Genomic DNA, 24,481 nt, shown 5'->3' on the forward strand with positions numbered 1-24,481 from the left:
GTGGTGAGCTGACTGCTAAGTATGAGAGCGACATAGTCTGTGTCTTCCGACTCAATGCATCTGCCACTACATTAGCCTTGCCGAGATGATACTGAATATCGCAGTCATAATCCTTCATGAGTTCAAGCCATCTTCTCTGTCTCATGTTCAGATCCTTCTGGGTGAAGAAGTATTTCAGGCTTTTGTGATCACTATATATCTCACACTTCTCCCCATACAAATAATGTCGCCAGATCTTAAGGGCAAAAATGACCGCAGCTAGTTCCAAGTCATGAGTAGGGTAATTCTTCTCATACTCCTTTAGTTGTCGGGATGCATACGCTATTACCTTCTCGCGTTGCATGAGAACACAACCCAAGCCAACTTTGGAAGCATCGGTATAGACTGTCATTCCACCTGTGCCTTCAGGAATAGTCAGCACAGGGGCAGTCACCAACCTTTCTTTCAATTCCTGGAAGCTCTTCTCACATTCCTCTGCCCAGTCAAATTTCACACCCTTTTTAGTCAACTTGGTCATTGGTGTTGAGATTCGAGCAAAATTCTCGATGAAGCGCCGGTAGTATCCAGCCAAACCCAAGAAGCTTCTAATTTTGGTAACATTCTTGGGGCTTTCCCATTCCACTACTGCTTTCACCTTAGCAGGATCTACTTCGATTCCGGCTTTAGACACTACGTGCCCCAGGAATCCAACTTGTTCAAGCCAGAATTCACACTTGCTGTACTTGGCAAACAACTGTTAATCTCTCAACCTCTGTAACACCATCCTCAAGTGTTGAGTGTGCTCCTCTTCGGTCTTGGAGTAGATCAAGCTATCGTCAATAAAAACAATTACCCATTTGTCGAGCACATCCTGAAATACTCGATTCATTAGATCCATGAATGCTGCCGGTGCATTGGTTAACCCGAAAGATAACACTAGGAACTCATAGTGACCGTATCGAGTCCTAAATGCTGTTTTGGGTATATCACTACTCTTTATCTTGAGCTGATAATAGCCGGACCGAAGGTCTATCTTTGAAAATACCCTGGCTCCCTGCAACTGATCAAATAAATCATCAATGCATGGCAATGGATATCGGTTCTTAATGGTTAGCTTATTCAACTCCCAGTAATCTATGCACATATGCAAACTACCATCCTTCTTCTTGACAAACAACACCGGGGCACCCCAAGGTGAAACACTTGGGTGAATAAACCCCTTTTCTAATAATTCCTGCAACTGCATCTACAACTCCTTCAATTCAGCTGGTGCCATCCTGTATGGAGCCTTAGATACCGGAGCTGCTCCAGGAGTCAAGTCTATGACAAACTCCAACTCTCTATCAGGTGGTAAATGCATCAGATCATCTGGGAAAACGTCAGGAAACTCTTTAACTACCTTTACCTCTTCTAGAGGTGTAATTTTTGTATCAACATCGAGTACCGATGCTATGAAACCCTGACATCCACTTTCTAGCAACTTTACCGCTTGAAGAGCGGAGACAAGGACCTTCCTCACCCTTTTCATTGTATCTGCTCGGTATACCAATTCTTTCCCTTCGTCATCTGTCACCCTAATCAGCTTTTCCGCACAGATCACATTAGCTCGATGAGCCGACAACCAATCCATACCCAATATAACATCAAAATTCTGCATATTAAACTTAATGAGTTGCGCATCAAGATTCTTCCCACTAATTTCCACTGGGCACGGCCCATACACTTCCTTCAACTGTGCAACTTTACCAGTAGGCATACTAACAATCATTCCATGGTCTAGGATCCTGGGTGACATCCCAAGTTTCCCTACAAATCTCTTAGATGCGAATGAATGAGTAGCTCCTGAATCAAATAAAACATAGGCTGGTATGCCCAATATGGGTAGGATACCTAGTATAACAATGTATATAATTTCAGCAGGTCATCAATATTAATCATAATGAACTTTTTAATTTAAAATGTACCTGCTACAACTTCTGTACTAGCCTCAGCTTCCTCGGCTGATAGGGCATACATCCTTCCCTGCGGTTGACTGCCTCGAGGTAAGGGAGGTCGGTACGCAGAGGGCTGACTGGAGGGTAAGGCTGGTCGGGCCCGACAGTCTTTCGCATAATGCCCATAGGAATGGCAGTTAAAGCAACGAATCTGAGACGTCGGAACTGGAGCGGGGCCCCTCTGTACTTGACCTGCTGCAGATGGAGGTCGAGGTGGCCTTGGAGCTGTAGGTGCCACACTAGTGGTCGGGCGAAAAGAAGTAGAACCCGAACCACCAACTGGCCTAGGAGGGTAGCCAGATGGCCTACATGGCTGCCTATACATAGACCCAGAACTGTATGATCCACGGTAAACCTTGGAGGAATTTCCCGCATATGGGAATGAATTTGTTCTCTTCCACAGTCCAGGAGTGAGGGACTGTTCACCCTTCTGCTTATCTTCCATTGTTTTGGCCTTCTGTACAATCTGGCCATATTCGGTCAAATCCAAGACTTCAAGCACAGACCCAATAGATGCTTTTAGGCCTTTTAGGAACCTTGCTGCCTTCTCTTCAGCTGTTCGCATATGCCTTGGGGCAAAATGGAACAAACTCTCGAACTGTTGTTGGTACTCAAGGACAGTCTTACCTCCTTAAGTTAAGGCCATGAACTCAGTCTCCTTTCGGTCTCTGAAACTGCGCGGATAATGGTTGTCCAAGAACAACTCCTTGAACTGCTCCCAAGTAGGTTCTGGATGAGCAGCCATCAATATAGGTTTGGAGGTTTGCCACCAAGAATTTGCCTCTTTCTTGAGTTGTAACCCAGCACAAATGAGTTTCTGGGCATCCGTGCACTCAAGCACCTCAAATATCTTCTCTAATTCTTGGATCCACTGATCCGGTTCCAGAGGATCACTCCCCACCTTAGAGAATACAGGTGGTAAGTTCCTCTTGAACGACTCTACTACCCTTGACGTATTACTCGTCACCGGGAAGTTAGGAGCATAGACAGGATAGTAGGAGTATGGAGGAGGCATCCCATGCTGAGGAATACCGAATGGTGGGATTGAAGGTGTACCCACCACTTGTGGTCCTGTTCCCGACCCTACAGGTGGGTCCTGCGGAGTGAGTACCCGGGGAGGTTGACCCGGTTGAGAAAAGTCTAACTGTTGCTGGATAGCAGTCATAAATGCTTGCTGTTGCTGAAGCATTTGTTGCTGGAAAGCTTGTTGGGACTGCTGGATTATCGTAGCAACATCTCCCGGTGTAATGACCGGTGGAGGGTCCGGGAGTGAAGTCATAGGTGGGTCCCCATGTGCCCCACCCTGACCAAGGGTCTCTGGAGGTAGTGGAGGTGAGGTATGCCCCACAGAACGGGACCCCCTGGGATTTTGTGGTCGTTCGACCTGACGAGGTCCCCGCGAGGTACCTCGGGCATTACTACCGGATCTAGTACGTACCATCGTATCCCTGTACCTGGAACACATCACACACCATATTGGTTAAACACCATAGAATCGATTTAGGCACACAATCATATGCCATTACATGAGGTGTTGTAGTGTATGATAGCCTGTAAATAATCATAGCTCAATTCCATGATACAGGCAAAGTCCACAGCCTATATGCCAATGGTCCCACTTGACCATAGCATATTAATCATAGGAATAATATCAATAGTGAAAATCAATGTGATCATGCTAGGAGGTGAGAAGGGAATGAGAAAAGAAGGAAAATTTTCAAAATTTTCAAAATTTTCCCAACTGTCATAACCGGTGGGCTGAACCGGCGGGTAGGGGCCCGCCGGTTATACCCGCAGGTCTTTACTGCCTTAACCGGCGGGTGGTACCGGCGAGTAGGAGCCCGCTGGTTATACCCGCCGGTCTTGCCCGTGTTAAAACACGAACAGGGCTCTACAGACCCTGTTCGGTCTTGTCTCTTTCCCCATCTCCTTTCCCTTTCTTCCTTTCTCCCTTGGGCGATCTTGGAGGTCTCCTCGGCGCTTCTACTCGCGAGTCTACTCACCCACTCGGCACTTTAGAGAAGAGTTAACTCACCCTCATTCAAGTAAGTTCCTTCTTTTTCCTTTTCTGAGAATTTTCCATTTGGGTGAAATGCATGTATAGACTTTACCTTAGGTTGTCTTTCCATATTTTTCACCATAGAACAGTCTTTCCATGTGTTTATGATGATTCTACTGTGGTCATTTGTAGTTTATAGGATTTTTATCCCTTCATTTGGAGAAAACCTCAATTTGTGCCCTAGGTTTCCAAATTTGGGGGTTTCTTCAATCCTTACCCTTTTCTCCAATTGATGACTTCTTTGTGATGCATTCCACTTGCTTTGTGCTTAATATGCTTTAATTTGCATAGATTATCCATTGTGCTTGGAATCCCCTTGTATTTCCATGAAATTTCCTCTTTTGTATTGGTTTCCTTGATTTTTCATCCCATACTTGTACTCATGGAACCCCATAGTCTATTTGGGGTATGTTCTTGCATTTCCATCATCCCACTACTATGGCATTTCGTTCTAGACCTAGGGTTTCAAGCTTTTACTTCATTGTGAATGAGTTGGTGCATTGAAATCGAGTCCTCCCGTGTTAGATATGCTCTTTGCTTTTGCTATCATTTTACTGTTTTGGCATGTTCCTCTGCGTTGTCAACTATCGTTCGTCCTGTCATAGGTTTCCTATCGTTCTTAGATTGTTGCCGTTTCCGTTTTGCATGAATTGGGTTTGGATTTCCCCTTCTTAAGGCTGCTGTCTTTTCCTTTCTGTACTAATCCTTACTTTCTTCTCTTATTGCCAGGATGTCATCACGCACCGGCAAAGGACCATCTTCCTCTGGCGTTAGACGCAAGACTACCGCTTCTAAGCGGAAGAGTGCGGAGACCAGCTCTTCAGCTCCTCGCACAGGGAGACCTGCACCTACACAGTCTGACCCTTCAGACTATGATGAGGAGCACTTCCTCAGTGCAGAGGCCACAGCCAACTGGCCCAACTTCCTGAAGGGGTCAGTGTTGATGGAGAAGACCGTGGTAGTCAAGGACTTCCACAAGGCTAGGCTTCAGGAGAGGTTCTCAGCATTGGGCTGGGACTCTATTCTTCATGTGGACCGACCATGCTACGAGCAGGTTGTCCGTCGGTTCTATTGTAACCTGGAGGTGTCATATCCGTACGGGGAGTTCACCATCAGCAGCTTGGTGAAGGGAGTGGATATCCAGCTGACGGTAGGCACCTTGGCCAGCATCTTGGGTATATTGGCGGTGGGATACCGATACTACAGTCCCCCCAGGGGTAGGCCTCAGGGACCGTTCATGAGCATGGAGACACCGGACTTCATCTACGAGACCATCTGCGACAGCAGCAGTCTTCCGGAGTCCGAGACATCCTTCTACCCTGAGGTTCGTCTATTTGCCCGGTTGATCCAGTTCAACCTGCTTCCCAGAGGAGGTCATCGGAACCAGGTGGGTTTCATGGCGGCTTTCATTGCCTTTTGCATCTTCACGGCCGCAGAAGGAGGCGGCGAGCACTTGTGCCTTCCCTATATTATTCTCAGAACGATGGAGCACCACACTTCCCACCCAGAGGATGGAGGATTCCCTTACGGCAGGATCCTCACTAGGATCTTCGAGTTCTTCGGGGTGGATCTGAGTGGTGAAGAGGGGAAGACTCCGGCTGATAGGTTCGACCGGAGAAACCTCCTGAAGATGGGTCTTCAGACCCTCATGGATTCACCTCCAAGATCAGGAACTCAGAGAGGTAGGGGTAGGAGGGCTGCCCCTATGGAGGATGTCCTCATGGAGGAGGAGTCCAGTGAGGAGGATGAGGACTACGTTCCTCAGGACGAGGAGGAGGATCTGATGGGTGGCAGCATCCCTGAGGAAGTGTCTCAGGAGTCGAGAGGTCCTGGCCCTAGTTCTTCCAGAGCTGCAACCTCACCATCTGGAGCCCCACCACCTGGGAGTGGTGCCTACGACTACGAGGGCAGGACAACCTCCATGCGGGCCTTGCAGGATGGCCAGGTTCAGATACTGAGGCGGCTGGACGAGATTGCCTCCAGGCAGACCACCTTGGAGGAGTCCTTCCTTAGGCTGGGTCAGGACTTGGACACTAGGGCCAACGCTATCTCAGCAGACTATAGCCGGCTTCGGAGGGAGGTACGGCTGGTGAACGCGAGGTTCCATTATTACGATCACCGTTTCGACGTCAACTCCAGGCCTCCAGCGAACGTGGTGATCATCGACGACGATGACGATGACCAGTGAGGGCTTGGCTCGCCCACCCAGTTGTTTATCCATTTTCTCTTTTTGTAGACATTGTATATTTATTTATTCTCATTCCTTGTATTTGCAATGTAACTGGATTCATTTATGGAATAAAATATATATATATATTTTTTGAATAGTGGATTCTGTGGTGAGTTCATATGTGGAGCACTTGTGTGATTTTGTTGTGATGTATTATGCTATCTGTGATCTTTGTTATATATTCATTATCTGTTGTTTATCAGGTATTTGTGTAAAATTTTTGGAAATCCCATTTTACGCTGTTATGCTGTCGAAATTTCGTCAAAATCGTACTTTATAGGTTATAGTACCAATCTAATTACCTTTTATCTACACTCACGCATGCCATGAATGCAACATATAATACAACCCCTTTTTATACTTTCTTTCTTTGGCTTTTAATCTTTAAAGCTTTTATATTAACCCAACCCCATTCTCCTATTATAGAGTCTACGGGATTCTAATGGTATGCTGTGAGTGGAGCAGAGCATCACGCTCTGATATCACCGTTTGTCAAACCCCATTCACACTGAACCGGAGCGGTGACCGAGTTAACACCGGTTAACCCAAACCTGCCAGGATCATCAGATACTGTATTCCACCACAGCATACACACACTATCATAAGTTCATCAGATCAGCGGAAGACTAAGTTTTACCTGTGGATAAATCCCATATACTTGATACCCGAATGGTGATACAATAATTATATACAATTGGGCCCGAAGGCATGATATATACACAAAAAGAATAACATTCAAATATCAAGTATATACAGGAAAGCATCAAAACAATCAGACTGCACAGCTCGGCTCGGTCTCAAGGCTGGAGCTCAGCTCGGCATCAGGGGTTGTGCCCAGCTCGGCATCATATAGAAGAGCTCAGCTCGGCCTCTGAAGTGGAGCTCAGCACGGCCTCCAAGGTGGAGCTCAGCTCGGCCTCAGAACTGCTGTCCCGCAGTACAGCTCTCGCACGAGCAGTCTACGCCGTGCTCAAACTCCTCAGGGGTCCACCAGTCCTCTTCAGGAAACTCGACTGTGGGACCCACCCCATGCTCCTCAGATGTATGACCTGCAAAATCATCTAAAAAGGGGTGTACACGTGGAATGAGCACATTAGCCCAGTAAGTAGAAAGGTGGACCACACACCACAGTCCACACATCACAACACATCATATGCACTACATGCCATGCTATACATTTTAATTCACATCCAACTAAGCAACATTACTAAGTCTTTGGTTTAAGTGCTACTACAACCACAGTGCGCGTATACTCCGGGTACGAGCCGCGAACTCCCTCCCGCGATACGCCCATAGGGCTGTCGGAGAAGGCCCACCGTGAGTACTCGAAAAAGTAAAGACAATGCCATCCACCGGCTCTCAACAGAAATGTAAATGACTGAAAATAAAGGTGCTGACTCCAGCAATTTAAAAGCAGTACGATTGGCCCTCTTGAATGTACCACTGGGGTTGCCGGCTGTCCTACATGACCCACCGGGCGTTATGTCTAATCGCCACAGTGACCCGACGACCGCGACCACTGCTTCCCCCCAAATGATAACCCAACACCTTAACCCCTTTTGGGAAGGGTCGTAGCACGGGATGGTGAGAATCCTAATACCGCATGCTCCTATATGACATTAGTACGACTGCATAGTGCCTCCGTGTCCCATTCCACAGGCCACCAATGCATTCGTTTCCAAGCCGACTATGGCATCTAGTCTATCAATGCATTATACACCATGATGCCCACAATCAACATATAAACATCTCATTCAATTGTCATTTGAAAAGTAAACATAGCATATATGCACATCAATGTGTGGAATGACTAATCTATATAGCATATTCATGATGACATGACTAGATTAGATATAATTAAATGAATGCCAAACAAATGCCTTGAAACAAGGCCAAACGTCCTCTCCCCACTTACCTATAGCGTACAAGGATTCCCGTTCGGTACGGGTGAGATCCGAAGCGAATCGGGTAGGATTTGGTGAACCTAACATAATTGAGCGGGGTTAGTACTTCACCATTTTAGAATCAAATTAATGAAATCCGATGTCAAAATCGTGTTTAGAACGTCAAAATAAGGTCACACGTCCGATTTGGGTTCGATCGGACATAAGGATCACCTTCGGGGCCACACGGGTGGGTCAGACAGGTGGGCTGTCTACCCACCGGTTTTACCCACCGGTTTGGGACCGGTGGGTAGGGGCCCGCCGGTAGTACCCACCGGTGGTACCCGTCGGTTGGGCCCGAAGGCCCCCCTGCCTTCTCAGGTGGGTACCCACAGGCGGGTAGGAGCCCACCGGTTGTACCCACCGGTCTTGGCGGAAAAGACATTGTTTCTTCCCCATTTTCTCCATTCTTTGGGGAATCAAATGGGGCTTTTTCCCACCCATTCTTCACACCTTCAAGGTCTTATAGGATGATTCTAACCTAGATCTAGGTTAGATTCAAGTGAGGAAAAACCATCTTACCTTCTTTGCTCAAGAACGACTTCAAACCCTCCAACCACTTCAAACTCACAATGCTTCTTCTACCTTGTCAATATCTCTTCAAATCCTTCAAGATCAACACATAAATCATCTATTAAACCTTAGATTCATCATTTCAAAGGGTATTTACAAGATCTCAAGAAACCATACTCGAATCAAGGGTTTAAAGCTTGGGTATGGTGAATGTTCACAAAACCCAACTTTTCTTACCTCCAACTGTAGATCTAGAGTTGAAGATTACTCTCCCGGCACCGGAATGAGAAGATCAAGCTTCGGCGCCACTGAAATCCTTCCTTTCTTCCTCTTCCTTCTCTTCCTTTCTTCTTCCCTTTCTTTTCTCTCTCCTCTTTACTTTTCTCACCAACGTACGAGGGTAATAAATGGAAAGAAAAGAAAATCATAAAGCCTTATATACTATTCCTAATTAAGTGAATAGTGCTCTTGGATGGGTCACTCAGGTGGGTGCACCCACCTGTCCTACCCACCTGAGAGCCAAGACTTGGGATTTTGACCGGGTTCGGACCTCGGCGCAAACCCCACCCCAGGCATACGATGCAGCATACGTATATACCTTAAAATACGGATATAATACCTGTTTTATCCGTACATAACCTTATGGTAGGTGCACGTACACAGTTTGGGCACTCCCGTCTCTTTTGGCACTGGCTCAGAATTGTCGGGCCAGCCGGTGTTTAAGGTCACCCGTGCCATCATAGCCCATAAGGAACCCGCTCTAATTTCCTCTGGCTCGGTTCCTGTATGGTTAAACCGGTTCAACCGCGAAATCAGACCGGTTTTAAGAAGCGGGGTATTACACTTGAGGTCCAGGTCTCCATTAAAAATAAGAAAGATTATTTTAAGACGTGACAGAGGACTAACGAGGATGAGGATAGAGTAAGATATCTCACAGCCAGGAATGAGGCTAGGAAGATTGTAGGGAAAGATAGGGAAAAGAAATATGATGAGCTGTATGAAAACCTTAATACAAGAGATGGAGAAAAAGAGATGTATAGGATAGCTAAAATAAGAGAAATGATGAGCAGGGATTCGGACCATGTCAGATGCATCAAAAGTGAGCATGGTAGAGTCTTGTACAGAATGAGGACATTATGAGGAGATGGAGAGATTATTTTTGTAGCCTTCTAAATGGAGATACTATAGCTAATAGGTTGGACCTAGTGAAGGAGGGGAGTAGACATGATTCCAACACACCCGATGGACATTTACTACAGGTTGGCGAATACGAGGTTAAAGAGGCTCTGTGAAGGATGAATGTAGGAAGAACTTTGGGACAGGATGAGATTTCAATTGAAGTGTGGAAGAGATTAGGAGGGCAAGGGGTGTTTTGGCTAACCAAGTTGTTCAACAAAATCCTGAGTACAAAAACTATGCCAGGTGAGAGGAAGAGAAGCATTGTGGTTTCGATTTATAAGAACAAAGGTGATGCCCAGAATTGCAACAACTACAGAGGCATAAAACTTATGAGTCATACCATGAAACTTTGGGAAAAGGTTATTGAGACCCATCTAAGAGAGGAAACTGAGGTATCGGAGAATCAATTTGGTTTTATGCCAGGGAGATCCACAGCAGAAGCTATTAACCTCCTACTGAGGCTTATGAAAGTATTTAGAGCCCACAAAAAAAACCTCCATATGGTATTTATTGACCTAGAAAAAGCCTATGATAGAGTACCAAGAGAGCTAATCTGACATGTCCTAGAGAGGAGACGGAGTATGGTTAATTATGCAGATATAATTAAGGACATGTACAAAGGAGTGGTGACGAGTGTCAAAACAACAGAGGGTCAAAGTAATGAATTCCCAATCACATTTAGGCTACACTAATGTTCTGCTTTAAGTCCGTATTTGTTTGCACTCATTATGGATGATCTAACTACGCACATCCAAGACTTGGTTCCGTGGTGTATGCTATTTGCTGATGATATTGTTCTGATAGATGAAACTGTAGATGAGATTAATATTAAACTGGAGCTATGGAGATCTAGCTTGGAATCAAGAGGATTTAGGATAAGCAGGACGAAGACTGAATATATGATGTGCCCCTTCAACCAATCTAGAGTAGGGGAGGGAGTGGTGAAACTCGGGGAATAGGATCTACCCCAAAGTGATTGTTTCAAATACCTGGGGTCCATCATTGCCAAAGAGGGAGACATAGATGATGATGTTGCCCACAAAATTAAAGTTGGGTAAATGAAATGGCGAGATGCATCTGCTATATGACAAAAGAATGTCTATTAAACTCAAGGGAAAATTTTACAGGACAGTTATTCGTCCAACTATGATGTATAGAGTAGAGTGTTGGGCAGTCAAGAAGAGTACTTTAAATAAACTGAGTGTAGCGGAGATGAGAATGTTGAGAGGGTTGTGCGGGAAGACCAGAAGAGATAGGATAATATTGGGGGTTGAACCTATCCAGGGCAAACTTTATGAAAGCCGGCTGAGGTGGTATGGTCATTTTCAACGGAGACCCATGGATGCCCCAGTAAGGAAGACTGACCAAATGTATTTTGTGAGAGCCAGAAAAGGTAAGGATAGGCCTAAGGTGACTATTGACGAAGTGGTTCGGAAAGATATGCAAAGGATAGGGCTTGATCCTAGTATGACTTTGAATAGAGTTTTGTAGATGACAAGGACCAGTGTTGTTGATCCCTTATAAGGGATATTTCCCATGATGCGTCTTTCTCTACTGTTTTACTGTCTTCTCTTATCTCATATATATATATATATATATATATTTTAACGTCTCTTTTGGGTTTTTTTATTTTCTAATTTTAATATCGGATCCATATAGCCGACTCCATATAGTTGGCATAAGGTTTTAGTTGTTGTTGTTGTTGTTGTTGTTGTTGTTGTTTTGAAGCTGAAAATATAAAGTTCATAATACAAAAGTAAAGAGATAAGAAGATATAAAGGGTGTGAGAGAGGTAGAGGACAAATCAGAATTAGACCCATGGACAAGCCTAAACCATAAATATTGAACATGTTGTGGTCACACTAATTAAAGTGATTTGCCAGCTCTTGTCAACCAACCTTTTTAAGTATAGATATACAATTACTCTTTGTTTTATCCTGATTTTTATGGGTATATAAAGTATATCTTTGCTACAAATATTGAATTCCAAAATCCCTGTTCACCAACAGTCTTAAGAGAATTTGGTTTCATCAGTAATGTGGGAATGTTATGACCCTTCTCTTTCATAATATTTGTACAGATTGGAAGTTTGTACTGTGTCTAAGAGTCCAGACAAGAAATATGTACAAACTGAGCTGTATATATAGCCCACTTGGTGAAACTGGCCACCACTATCCAATCTTCCAACTAATGCACCACCAACACCATTGGATATGGCTTGTAGCTTTCCAGGAAAATGGGTATTAATTAACTGAATAGATATGTCTCTGATCAATTGACTAACACATACAAGTTCATAAATTTGGCTTCTGCAAATAGAAAATCTTGATCAATTAAGCTGAATATTAGTTGCCACTTGAAACCCACACATGATTTACCATAAAAAGGAAACCCTCATATGGGAAGCTCCACGGAGGCAATATTAACATCGATCAAGCCCAAGAAACTAAGGGTCCAATCGGTCTGGTCTGGTCCGGTCCGGTCCAGTTTGGTCAGGTCCGGTCTGATATAGAATATTCTTTGAAATAAGTTGAGGAACATAAGCAGACTACTAGTAAAGAAGGTTAAAGGGTAATGGTTGAAGGTTAAAGTTTAAAGGTTAAAGGGTAAAGGCTAAAGACAAAGCTGAGGGTTAAATCAATGGACAAACCTTCTATCATGTCGGGCATGTGTATGTGTGAGAGAAACTGTGTAGGTAGAGAGAAATAGATAAATATATAAATTATATTAAGTTATTAAAACTAATTTTATAATAATAGTGTATGGTTAGTGAAAAGTGGGCCTTAATTAGTGTTTGACAGCTACTTAAAGCTCACTAAGCCAGTCGGTGCAGGGCCTTAACCTACGCACATCTCTTCTTTTTGCACAGTTCTATACTTAAGTACTTAACTAGAAGTTGGAGTGGAAGAAGAAGGAGAAGAAACAAATCGTAGAGAGAGAGAGAGAGTGAGAGAGACACAGACAGAGATGTCTGTGCTCTTGCCATACCAGCCCGACACCGGGACCTCCGTTCCGAGAAAAACGGGGTTTATGTCACAATGACGCTCCCAATTCGCACGGTGGGCCCAGGCCCAACTTCTGTTCACATGCATCCATGTGGCTTGGAATTTCGAATCATTTGAGTTTGAGGTTCATTTAATCACAATTTAGGGTTTCAAATTTTTTTGTATTCTTTTAGATAGATGGAGAATTTACTATAATAAACATGTCTAAAACCTATGATTTCAAAAAATGAGTATGAATTAAGTTTTCGGACAATAATCATTTTATGATAATCATTCTTATACGAGTTGATCCATATAGATAGAATTCATCACAGAGTTGATTGTTAGGTGAATTCCATCTATGTGGATCAACCCCATACAAAATTCATTATAGTAAGAAAGACTTGAAGATCATGAGGTTGGATCTGCCACGTTTCATCACAGCCACATGGATCTATGTAAAATTTTTGTGCCCTTTTTTATTTTATATTTTACTTTTATAGGTCGTTGGTGGGGTAAAAAAGGTATGGTTGATCAGTATTAGATCTAATATTCTTCTCGGGATTGGGTTAGAAACCTTCCCCCATTCCACCATAAATACAAGGTCCTTCCCAACCCTAAACCTACCTCCTCCTCCCTTGCATGATAAGCTTTTCCTTTACTGCCCCCCCCCCTCTCTCTCTCTCTCTCTCTCTCTCTCTCTCTCTCCTGAAGAAATATCAGCTATTCAGCAAATAGGTTTAGGTGTGTTCAGAGAATGTTCAGGGTAAATCCTCTCCTTTATGACCATCCATATGTGGTCCACTTTGTATTCTTCCACAGCTTTCTTGAACTGCATGGCTTGGCGTGGGATGGCTAAATTATTCCCTAATAACAGTAAGTCTGGTAGGATGCAGTGGGTTATGGTTACTGCAGTCCGTAGTTCAATAAAGCTGTGGGAAGATACAGAGAGGGCCTGATCATCAGGGTCATGATTATTTGGTGCTGTGAAGCAGAAAAAGGTTTTTGGATCTAGATTTTCTCTCTGATCTACAGATCGGTGCTTTGATTATCGATCATTCAACTTCTCTCTCTGCAATTATGATCAGTTGTTTGATGAATTTACCTTTTTTCTTTATAATACTGCTAACTGTGATAGGCTTTCAAGAATTCCAGTTCTATTTCTGGCCATTGCTTAGTGTTGTTGATGTTGGTAATCTTCAATATTGGGTTATGCATATGTGATGGTTGTTTAGGAATTTGATTTAATTGGGTTTGTCAATTTAACTAGGTTGATTGCTTTGTTATGCGAATAAATAACCTGTGCAATATATGACAGGTGGAGTGTTGGAGTATTTCTATCAATCGGTCATGTCATATAGGCCTGAGTCAAACATCCAATTGCTTCGATTTGAATTATCCGGAGGATCTTAATACTTTCAGTAAATGGATCTGAAACAACCCTCAAATTGATCTCATGGTTGCCTCAAGTGAAAATGAGATTCTATATGTTGGCAGATGAAATGTAAGAGACATTGATTTTTATGTTAATTCAGTTGATGAAGAATGACTATATTTTAAACAGTTTAGATTGATGATTCATCATCCCTTTTGGGAGTCTTATCTTCTAGTGAGATTGAATATAAAGATAATATTTAGGTAATATTGTATGGTGTTACATCTATAGGGCAATAGTATCATTTTGTAGGACCAATTCTGTTGGATTGGAGGACAAAAACTAAAAATATTTCTCACTGTTCCTTGAAGGAATAAGTACAAGAAAAGAAAGTCTAGACTAAAGGGCATTCCTTAATATTGAATGGTAATGGTTGAAAGGAAACCTATTTTTCTGATGTTAATGGCTGTCATTTTTGAATTGTTGTATTTCTAAACATTTCCATTTTTTTGTAATCTTTCCTGTAGGACAGTTTATATATTCCAAGCTTTAGATTCCATTACATGCAATGTAAACTGTAAAATCTTTTAAGGATTATTACAAACCATGCATGTCTGATATTCATTGGTTATGATGCTGAATGGGTTAGTGAAGTGCTTAGCAAAAAAATGGTTTAATGAAGTAACTCCCAACATATAGTTCCAAAAATGGCAAGAAAATCACTTACTACCATCTAGAAATCAACACATAAATCTGTGAGCATAGGTCATAGGATATGTCTGGTTGATAATGAGAAGCTTTACAAGAAGAAAATTCAAGAAATGTGTAAAGTGTAAGTAAACACATGGTTGCATCAGTTAAAAGAGTTAATGTCTTCTTGTCCCTTGTAGATTATAGACACTAGGCTTGATTTGCATGTTCCTTGTTATCTTGTTTGCTGCATTGTCATCTCAGAATTTGTTTCAGAATGCTGAAATTCCATTTTTTTTTTTTTTTTTTAAGTTAATGACACTTAAAATAAAAAATTATATTCAATTATTCTTCTCTCAGTGTTTTTAGGACCTGAGCTAGATTAATTATGTCCATTTATCCATTACTTGTTATATGGATCACTAATTTGTTAATTGAAAAAGTGGTTTGCTTTTTCTCATTTGGAACCCCACCATTACCACTTAGACAAGATTCTTTTCTCTTCTAACCCCATTTATGATTGTTCAGGAATATAAACAGCTCAGAATTATGGCCAAGGTCCTTTTATTTTAATCGGGAACAGGAGTCATGCATATGGTATGCTGCCTGCAGAGATTGTTATAGTAGTAAATTTTTGCAGAGATGGCTGTAACAGTAAATTTCTGGCTTTATTGGAGTTCTATATGGTTCTCTTTCTTACATGCCATGGTGTCTGTTACACATTGAACATATTACAGCTATAATTCTAATCATGAAATCCAGTTTCTTCAGATAAATGTTCATCTTGTCTAGTGACCAAATACCCTTTTTTTTTTGCTAAAAGATATTTTGTTAGAAAAGTAAAAAAGAGATACATCAGAAAACAAGAGAAATATGAACACGGCCGAAACCACTAGAGCAACTTGCAAATTCCACCTTCGGCATGGCCATCAACAGAGAGAGCAAGCCACGCCCTAGCAGAATCTGAATCTATGCTTGTCCATCACGTCATTCTCTAATTCCATCTTGATGTGCCTCGGGAAAGACACCAAGGTTTCTGAAATCCCTAATTTAGAAGCCTTCTTTGCAAGATAGTTTGCGACCGCATTTGCCTCGCGAAAGCAGTGGGAGATTTTCCACGAGGTAGAGTTCAGGAATGGAAGAACAAACACCCATCTTAGGAGCACAAACCACGAGATCTGGTTCTTTCGACTGCAGACACCACAGCAGCAGAGTCAGACTCAATCCACATCTCCCTTACTCTAGAATTCTTGGCCAACAAAATCCCTTCCAGAACCACCTCAAACTCAGCTTCAAAGATTTTCTTGATGCCCAAGAAAATGTTGAATGAGTTGTAGACCTGACCTTCACTATTGGAACAATACCACCTTCGCCTGCCTTCCTGGATTCCCCAAGGAATTGCCGACAACATTAGTGACCAAATACTCTATTGTTCACTATTTGGAGAAAATTTTTGATGGACCAGGTGATCTTTCTAATTAACCTTGCATATTTTAATTAATTTTATTGTTTAAATGTTAGTCTCCTGTGTATATTCCACAAGCCTATACATGATTTCAACTTTTTTTTTTTTTTAAGACCTAATAATTAACTTCTAGTTTACTCTCAAGATCCCGCAATTTTAGTTTAGAACTAGATATCATAAAACAAGGAAAAGAAAGGCCTTATTATATCTTTGTCATGATTGAAGAACAATCAAGCATTTTCCAACTATAAAGTTTTTGGTATGTTTCATTATCATGATGCATAACCCTTAGTTTTCTTGTTGATGGCTACTTTTATTTGAATGGACAAGTCATATAAACCTTAGTTATCTTGTTGGTGGCTACTTTAATTTGAATGGTCATATCATGATTATTGCTGCTATTATTAGTTTTTTTTTTCTACCAAAAAAAATAAAAATTTATCACTATCAAATTTGTAAAACCGAAAGCAAATGGGTATTTAGGGTTTCCTCAATGTAGCTTTCCACGCAGCGAAATGGATCTATTGTTCATAGACGTTGTTTGCACGAACCGTGATAAGCGAAGGGTAGCAGCCATAGTTTGTAAGTTCGGGAACAATAATAATAAAGAAATGGATACGTACGGAAATTAAACGGGCCATACAGAAATAATACTTTTCAGAAATTCGGTGCAATAAAACACGCACGACAATGATACTGTGTGTGTTTAATACGATTGCTATACGAAAATCCGTGAGCAAAAATATGTGTTTATTTTGGTATTAAAAATGAACTAAAATTGGTTATTTACAACTAAATTCTAATATTCCATGCTCTCATGAACATCTAAATCCAATCTAGCTTTCCAATTGGGGATCATTTCTCGATTTTGTTTGTTTTACAACTAATATTAATTAAGTTTAATCATGTCTATCATAGCCAATGTTGATAGGCGATCAATCAACCACTTTCTATCATAGTAATAATAATAATAATAATAATAATAATAATAATAATAATAATAATAATAGCATGTGGATAATCACTAAAGAAATTAAAATATCATCATTGATATTATCTTATCAAACAAGAAAATCCACAGCAACCCTTGCTGATGCGGATCCGTATTCTAAAACTGGAATCAGATTGCGTATTCCATTCAGATATTCAATAATTCAATCGTAATAACCAATGGTAGGTTCATAATTAAGATAAGATTTTAAATTGGATGGCAAAATTATAATTAAGTAGACTTTATAGGCTAATGGATAGGAACAAGAGGGTGGACACATAAGGTTCTTGATTAATAGATTTAGGATAAGCTTGAAATGAAGTTAAATAAAGCGTATAAGGTAATAAAGGACAGAGGGAGGGGCAATATGTTAAGAAAGGGGTTGGAATTAATAAAATAAGAAAAGGAAACGAGTGTCTCTAAAGAAATTTCAAAATTAAAAATACAAATTATCCACGTCAAAATCTCAGATTCCTAACATAAGTATGAAAAATGTCCCGAACAATAGGCTTGGTCAATGAATCAACTACCATGCTATTCGTAGAGATATGCTTTGAGATAATTTCCTCTTGTGCCACTATGTTTCAGATGTAGTGATATTTGATGTTTATGTGTTTGGCTCTCTCATAGAACTTGGGGTCCTTAGCAAATGCCAAGGATGGCGTATTATCACAGTGTACTAGCACTGCATCTCTTATATAAGTGGTAACTCTAAGGCACTATAACCTCCTCGGCCAAACGGCCTCCTGAACGACCCTCGAGCACGTGACGTACTCAAACTCCATTATGGAAAAAGTGATGCAAGTTTGCTTCTTGCTACTCCAAGATACAGCCCCACTTCCTAGGAAAAATGAATATCCTGAAGTGGATTTATGCTTGTCTTTGTTACTAGCCCAATTAGCATCACTGTAGCCTCTCATTCTCAAATCTGAACCACTATATGTGAGGATGAGATTGGTGGTCTCACAAAGGTACCAAAAGTTTCTTCACTGCTTACAAATGACATGTTTTCTGAGTTGCTCTGGTAATGACTAACCATGCCAACTATGAAGCGTATATTTGGATCCATACACATCGCTTACTTCAGGCTGTCTACTGCTACTATATAGGATACTTTAGATATTTGATTCTTCTCCTCATTCGTCTTAGGAAAATGGTCAAGGCTCAGAGAACACGCCTTGTACATGAGAGTGTCACTGTGTTTAGATTTGTCCGTGTGGAATCATTTAAGGATCTTCTTTATGTAAGTCTCTTAAGATAAATGAAGAAAATTCATGAAGCGATTCTTCACCATCTTAATGCCTAACACAAAGTTGGCTTCACCCATATCCTTTATCTCAAAAGTAGAGGAGAATCACTCTTTAGTGGCGATAATCATCTCCATATCATTCTTAGCCAACAAAAATGTCGTCAATATATAAGGATGAGATAAGGAAACTTTTCCTTGAACCGTTTCACATATACACAATGATCCTCTTCAATCATTTCAAAGCCAATAGAGGTAATGTCATGATGAAATTTAAATTACCATTGCCTAGATGATTGTAAGTTTATATATAGAACGTTTGAGATGTCAGACTTTATGCCATTGTTCTTTGACCTCAAAACTCATTGTTGATCCATAAAGATCTCAATTTCTAATTCACCATCAAGATATGTAGTTTTAACATCCATATGAAGAGTTGCATATACAGTTTAGCGACAATAGCTAGAATGAGGTAATTCTCACTGCAAGGAGAAAGTCTCACGTATTTTACACCCTCCTTTTAGTTATAGCCATTTGCCATAAGGCACGCCATATATTTGTAATTGAACCACACGCTTTGCTTTTAACCTATAAAAAAACACAGTTGTTTCCAATGGTTTTACGCCCAAGAGTAGGTCAACTAACTCCTATGCCTGGTTTTTACTCATAAAAGTTCATCGTCTATAGTAGCTTGCCACTTATCCTTAGCAGGTGAGGATAGTGCGTCGCACATAGAAGCAAGCTCATTCTCATCATTTGGAACACAAATAAGAGTTTTCCCTTCAATCTCAAATGACGATAGGGAACGTGCCCACGAGTGCTCCTACACATAAGGGAATCCTGATCATTGTCTAGTGGTACACTCCCACTTGTATGATCAGTCTCACTTTCTCTGATGATTACAAGATGAGTTAATTCCCAACCCTCACCAAGAGAAAGTGATATGCTTTCCTCCTCCAACTTAAACAGTTCGAGATCCCTATTAGCGTCACTAATGTTAGGAAAGTATGTCTCAATAAAGTTACATTGTATGACTCAATCTTTGTCATTCCTCCATCAAGATGTTCACCGTACATAACGTAACCTTTTAAGCTGTCAAAATATCTTATAAATATATGTTTCCTAGCACTAAGACCAAGTTTTCTAAACTTATGGGAGGTACTGTGAACATAACCTATTGATCCCCATGTTGCATATACCCTAAGTTAGGTTTTACGCCCTTTCATAACTTATAGGGGGTCGAAGGAACTGACTATTAAGGCACTCGATTAAGAATGTAGGTTGTAGTCCAAAGAGCATCCCCCAGAAAGATATTGAGAGGTTGACCTAACCATATCTAAGAATGTCATATTCATCCTCTTTGCTATGCTATTATGTTACGGAGCATGAGGAATGGTCGACTGTCTACAAATCCTATTCTCCTCACACAGTTCTTTAAATTGTGTAGAGAGATACTCGCATCCCCATTCAGTGCGTAAAATCTTTAACCTTTTGCTTAACTGATTCTCAACCTTTGCAATGAAGCGTTTAAAGTAGTCTAACACCTCGTGGTGGTGAGCAATCAAATACACATAAATTGTATCATGAATAATCATCAATGAATGTGAGAAAATAAGAAGCTCCAAAGCATGCCTTTACATTCATAAGTCCGCAAATATCTGAGCGGACAAGCTCTAGAGGCTAGATAGGTTGGACCACCTTTCCAAAAGGCTTTCGATGAACCTTACCTGCTAAATAGGGCTCACACGTAAGGAAGTCGACTTTAGAGAGAGACTAAAAGGCCTTCTCTAGCTAACCCAGCTATATTGTCTCAAAATTTGTGTCTCAGTCAAGCATGCCATGTAATGAATTCAGAATTATCACATGTATTAGCTACATAAGAAATAGATGAAGAATAAATAATTAAATCTAATTTAAAGAATCCATCAATTAAGAATCCACGCCCAATTATAGTACCACTCAAATAAAACTCTAAAGTGCAACCATCAATATGAAAAAAAATTTCCTCAAGGTAATAATGCGAAAACTGAAAGTAAATTGTACTGAATATCTAGTATATAAAGCATGTCGTGAAGAAGTAAGTTGTGCCCGGTATGCATCTTGAGCTTATAAGAATCAACTCCTTGAATTACCTCACTAGTGTCGTTTCCCATAAACACTTCCTAAGATCCAGCCAAAATTTTACGATGATTTACAAAACCCCCTCGATCTTGTGCTATGTGTTTTATTGCTCTTGTATCCCTAATTCAATTAGACTACGGCTGCGTTTGGTAACGTTTCTGTTCCAAACTTAGTGCAACAAAAACATGGGTAAAAAAATATACATAGAGAGGGATAGAAATGGTGCCTTCTTCAACTCAGTGCAATCATAAGTGAAGTGCCTCATTTTGGCAGTAATGGAATTTGACCTTCGATAAATCCTTCTTCTTACCAGACTTGCTTCTTTTGCACTTGGCAATCTTGCCCTCTTTCGGCACATAGTTCTGAGCTTGACCCCAATTTCTTTGATTGCCATATCTTTTGCACTTAGACTTGCGCTCGCTTCCTTAGGTGACTAAGGTAGTAACACGGTTTGCGTCTTGGCATTCTGCCTTAAGTTTCACATGTTATGTAATGTCAACAAAATTTTTAATGGCAACATTATGCATGACAATAAGCTTTATGGGGCTTCAGGATTCTGGTAGTGTTCTTATAAAAAATTGAATTGGTTGCTAATTAGTGAGGATGATCCCCATTACACCTATACCCTAATCCGGTAAAAGTTAAACCTTTCTAATAGGTCTCACGCCAAATGTTGTTAGCACCAATGATTTTTGGATAGCGGCGATCTATTGCCACGAAGGAAGGGATGAAACTACCTGCCAATGCAGGGCTTGCCGATTGAATTAAAAAGGGTTAAAACCCTCCAAACCTAAGCAGTGAATGACATAATACCTACCCTCTTGACCCTTCTTACATAGTAAAATGAGCTGGGAAGACCTTACATAAATCTCTGGGGAACCCACCTTAATGAATGAAAAAAATGGCTGAATACTGGAAAATACAATAGCTAGGTAGGCCATCGGCAGCACACCACTGGTTAGACAATCACCTACAAGTGACCTACATCCAGTGGCCTCTATTGTGTTGAACTGCCTCAATTGCCTGCTATATTAGTATAACGTACTTCTCCTATTCGAACCGGAGTTTGAAACCAAACTTCTCCTCAAGAGGATAGATGGTGCAATTCAGGTGAGATCTAATGTAGATCCAAATTTCTATTCACTTGTGGGATTCAGGCGGTCTAGAGGGCCTTCTACCCACGTCATGAAAAACTCCACCCATACTCACACACTACAGGAAACCTTTCCTCTTGACTTGGACACCTTGTGAGTCTAAGGTGGCAAGTCTAAGTGACTCAGCCATCGGCTTAAATCAGTTTGGTTCCGAAATAATGCATAGGTGAACATGCCTTAAATCCACTGGCAATATAAGGGAGAAATGAACTCATTTCTCACCTAAACAAAACATGGGAGAAGGAGAGGAAGGAGGACAAAAGGAAGGAAAAGAAGAGGAGGAAGGAAGGGAAGGGTGCTCCTAGTTGCTTCGGAGGTTGCAAGTAGCCACCAAAGGTAAGCATGCACCTTCTTTAACTCCATTTCCTTGTCATTTTGGTTTTGGATAGGTGGTGAACCGTGGATTTTCTAGGTTAGAGGGGTATGCCTCGACCCCAGTGACTTCTGATAGCTGGGTAGTGTGCACTGCACTCCCTCTCATGTTTTTTGAGCTCAAAGTGAGCTACCAATCTCCGGGGTCATTTTGATCCAAATAGGTAAGTTAGGGTTTCGATCGTTTATCCGGCATAATCTTAAAGGGCTCGGTGGAAAGGAAATCAACTAGGTTTAGGTGAAAGGTGAGAAGACCCTTTACAATCCCCACAGAACAATCCCCGATAATCAGACCCACGACAGCAAAGCCTCGTGAAGTTGCTGAACTTCTAGGTTGGTCACCCATAATAGCCCATCGGTATGACAGTCTCCAACTAGTGACCTATATGTGGTGACTTTTGAGGTTCACAATGGTCTTTGTTCACTCCACCGGATGGACACGGCCTCCAACTAGTGATCTGTATATATGCTGGGTCTACTGTTCTATCAATTTTGACCGTTTTGGTAATTTTTAGGGGAAACCCTGTGGGACCCCTTTGATACTTTTAACACATATTAATGCTCGTTTACCCTTACAATTAGGATAGAGATGATCACAATTCGGTGAGGCCTAATGGGAAATTTTACTCGCTCAATTGACAGACAAGGTGAGTTGTGATCTGACTTTCTTTTGAAGTGTTTTTAACCATTTAGAATTGTATGCATGCCATAGCAATTATGCTATAATTGAACTATGTGACATGTTTTATTGAATTTGAACTATATATGTGATTTGATTGAGTGAACAAGATCCCGTCTAGCTAAGGAGGATTCCAATACCATTATTCCATGTGGATGATTGCATCATGAATTGGGTGTACATTAGAATTAGTTATGTCTATCGATACGTAATGTGGATGTTGGTAATTTTGGTAATGTGTACACCATGGTCATTCTTGGAAATGGGTGCTTGGTCCAATGGTAATTCTGGTACTATTTATCCAATATTAAATTGTATATATGGTAAATAAGCTTGGACATTGATGCGGTGTGGCTAATGTTGATTCTGGTATCGTATTCTATACTAATATCTCTATGAAAGGCATGTAGCTTATTGTGGTTAGGGTCTCATTCCATATTCTACAATCCCTTGCCAACAGGGGGTCAAGTATTGAATAATCGAATTATGATATGTTCGATGAATACTTCCACGGTACGATGTGATTTTTTTTTAAGACAGAAACTAGTCCAGCATGTTCGATGGTAATTTCGCTGATATAACTACCAGGAGGGGGTTATCAAGGGCTTACAAGGTTACCGATGGTCGCATTCTGGGATCGGTAGAATCCTAACTATAACTAGGGTTTGTATCGCTGGGTGACCGATGTATGATTTTCAGGGCCAAGGATTCAACCTAATGCATTGTATATATACAATAGTCTAACTACAAATCAAGTAAAAATGTTATCCCTAAGGAATATTGTTCATTCTAGTAGTAATTAATTGGATGCATTACCTCTTAGGATTTGGATTTGTAGAGTAATGGAACTACATTGTATTGCTTAACTTAAAAGATTACAACCTATTGACACACACACACACACACACACACACATACACATATATGAATGTATATATATATAGTAAGAAAGATAGGAATTGACATAATTGGAAACTCTATCTCTCTATAGGAATGTACATAGAATGAGATCCTAGAAATGGTTAATTAAGAAACTAATATCACATGTGATAAGTCTTATAAGGTAGTAGACTTTATATCACATGTGACACCTACAAGTTATGTGAGGACGAGGTTGAGTCCTAATGTAATTAGACCACATGAGTGACAAGAGATATTGTATGATAGAATATCTCCACTAATACACCCCTTAAGGTGGGGATTTGAGTGATCAAATTTGCAGCTTGTCCCAGAGAAGAAAAAATCGTGTTGTGCAAAGGGACTTTGTTAGAAATGCAAAGGGGAGGGCTTCCTCAGAGAGGGTGGCAATTAAGAGATCGATTATTGAGGCATCATGTTTATACAAAAATTTAGCTAGAGTAACATCCTAAGGAAAACTCTGATTCCCTAGAACATAATCATATAGCCTAGAGAGAGAGAGAGAGAGAGAGAGAGAGAGAGAGAGAGAGAGAGAGAGAGAGAGAGAGAGAGAGAGAGAGAATTATTAGTTTTTTTTCATCTTCCATTT

At 41.0% G+C, this 24,481-nt stretch overlaps 1 long non-coding RNA gene across 1 annotated transcript; it reads left to right on the forward strand.

Moving 5' to 3' along the window:
• Nucleotides 1-13,537: 13,537 nt before the first annotated feature.
• On the forward strand, nucleotides 13,538-15,722 carry LOC122073414. The gene is made up of 2 exons (XR_006138781.1): nucleotides 13,538-14,385; nucleotides 15,475-15,722. It is a non-coding gene; the product is annotated as an uncharacterized LOC122073414 (long non-coding RNA).
• Nucleotides 15,723-24,481: the final 8,759 nt, after the last annotated feature.

Source organism: Macadamia integrifolia, chromosome 3 (genome assembly GCF_013358625.1).
Source record: "Macadamia integrifolia cultivar HAES 741 chromosome 3, SCU_Mint_v3, whole genome shotgun sequence".
In the NCBI taxonomy this organism is placed as follows: Eukaryota; Viridiplantae; Streptophyta; class Magnoliopsida; order Proteales; family Proteaceae; genus Macadamia; species Macadamia integrifolia.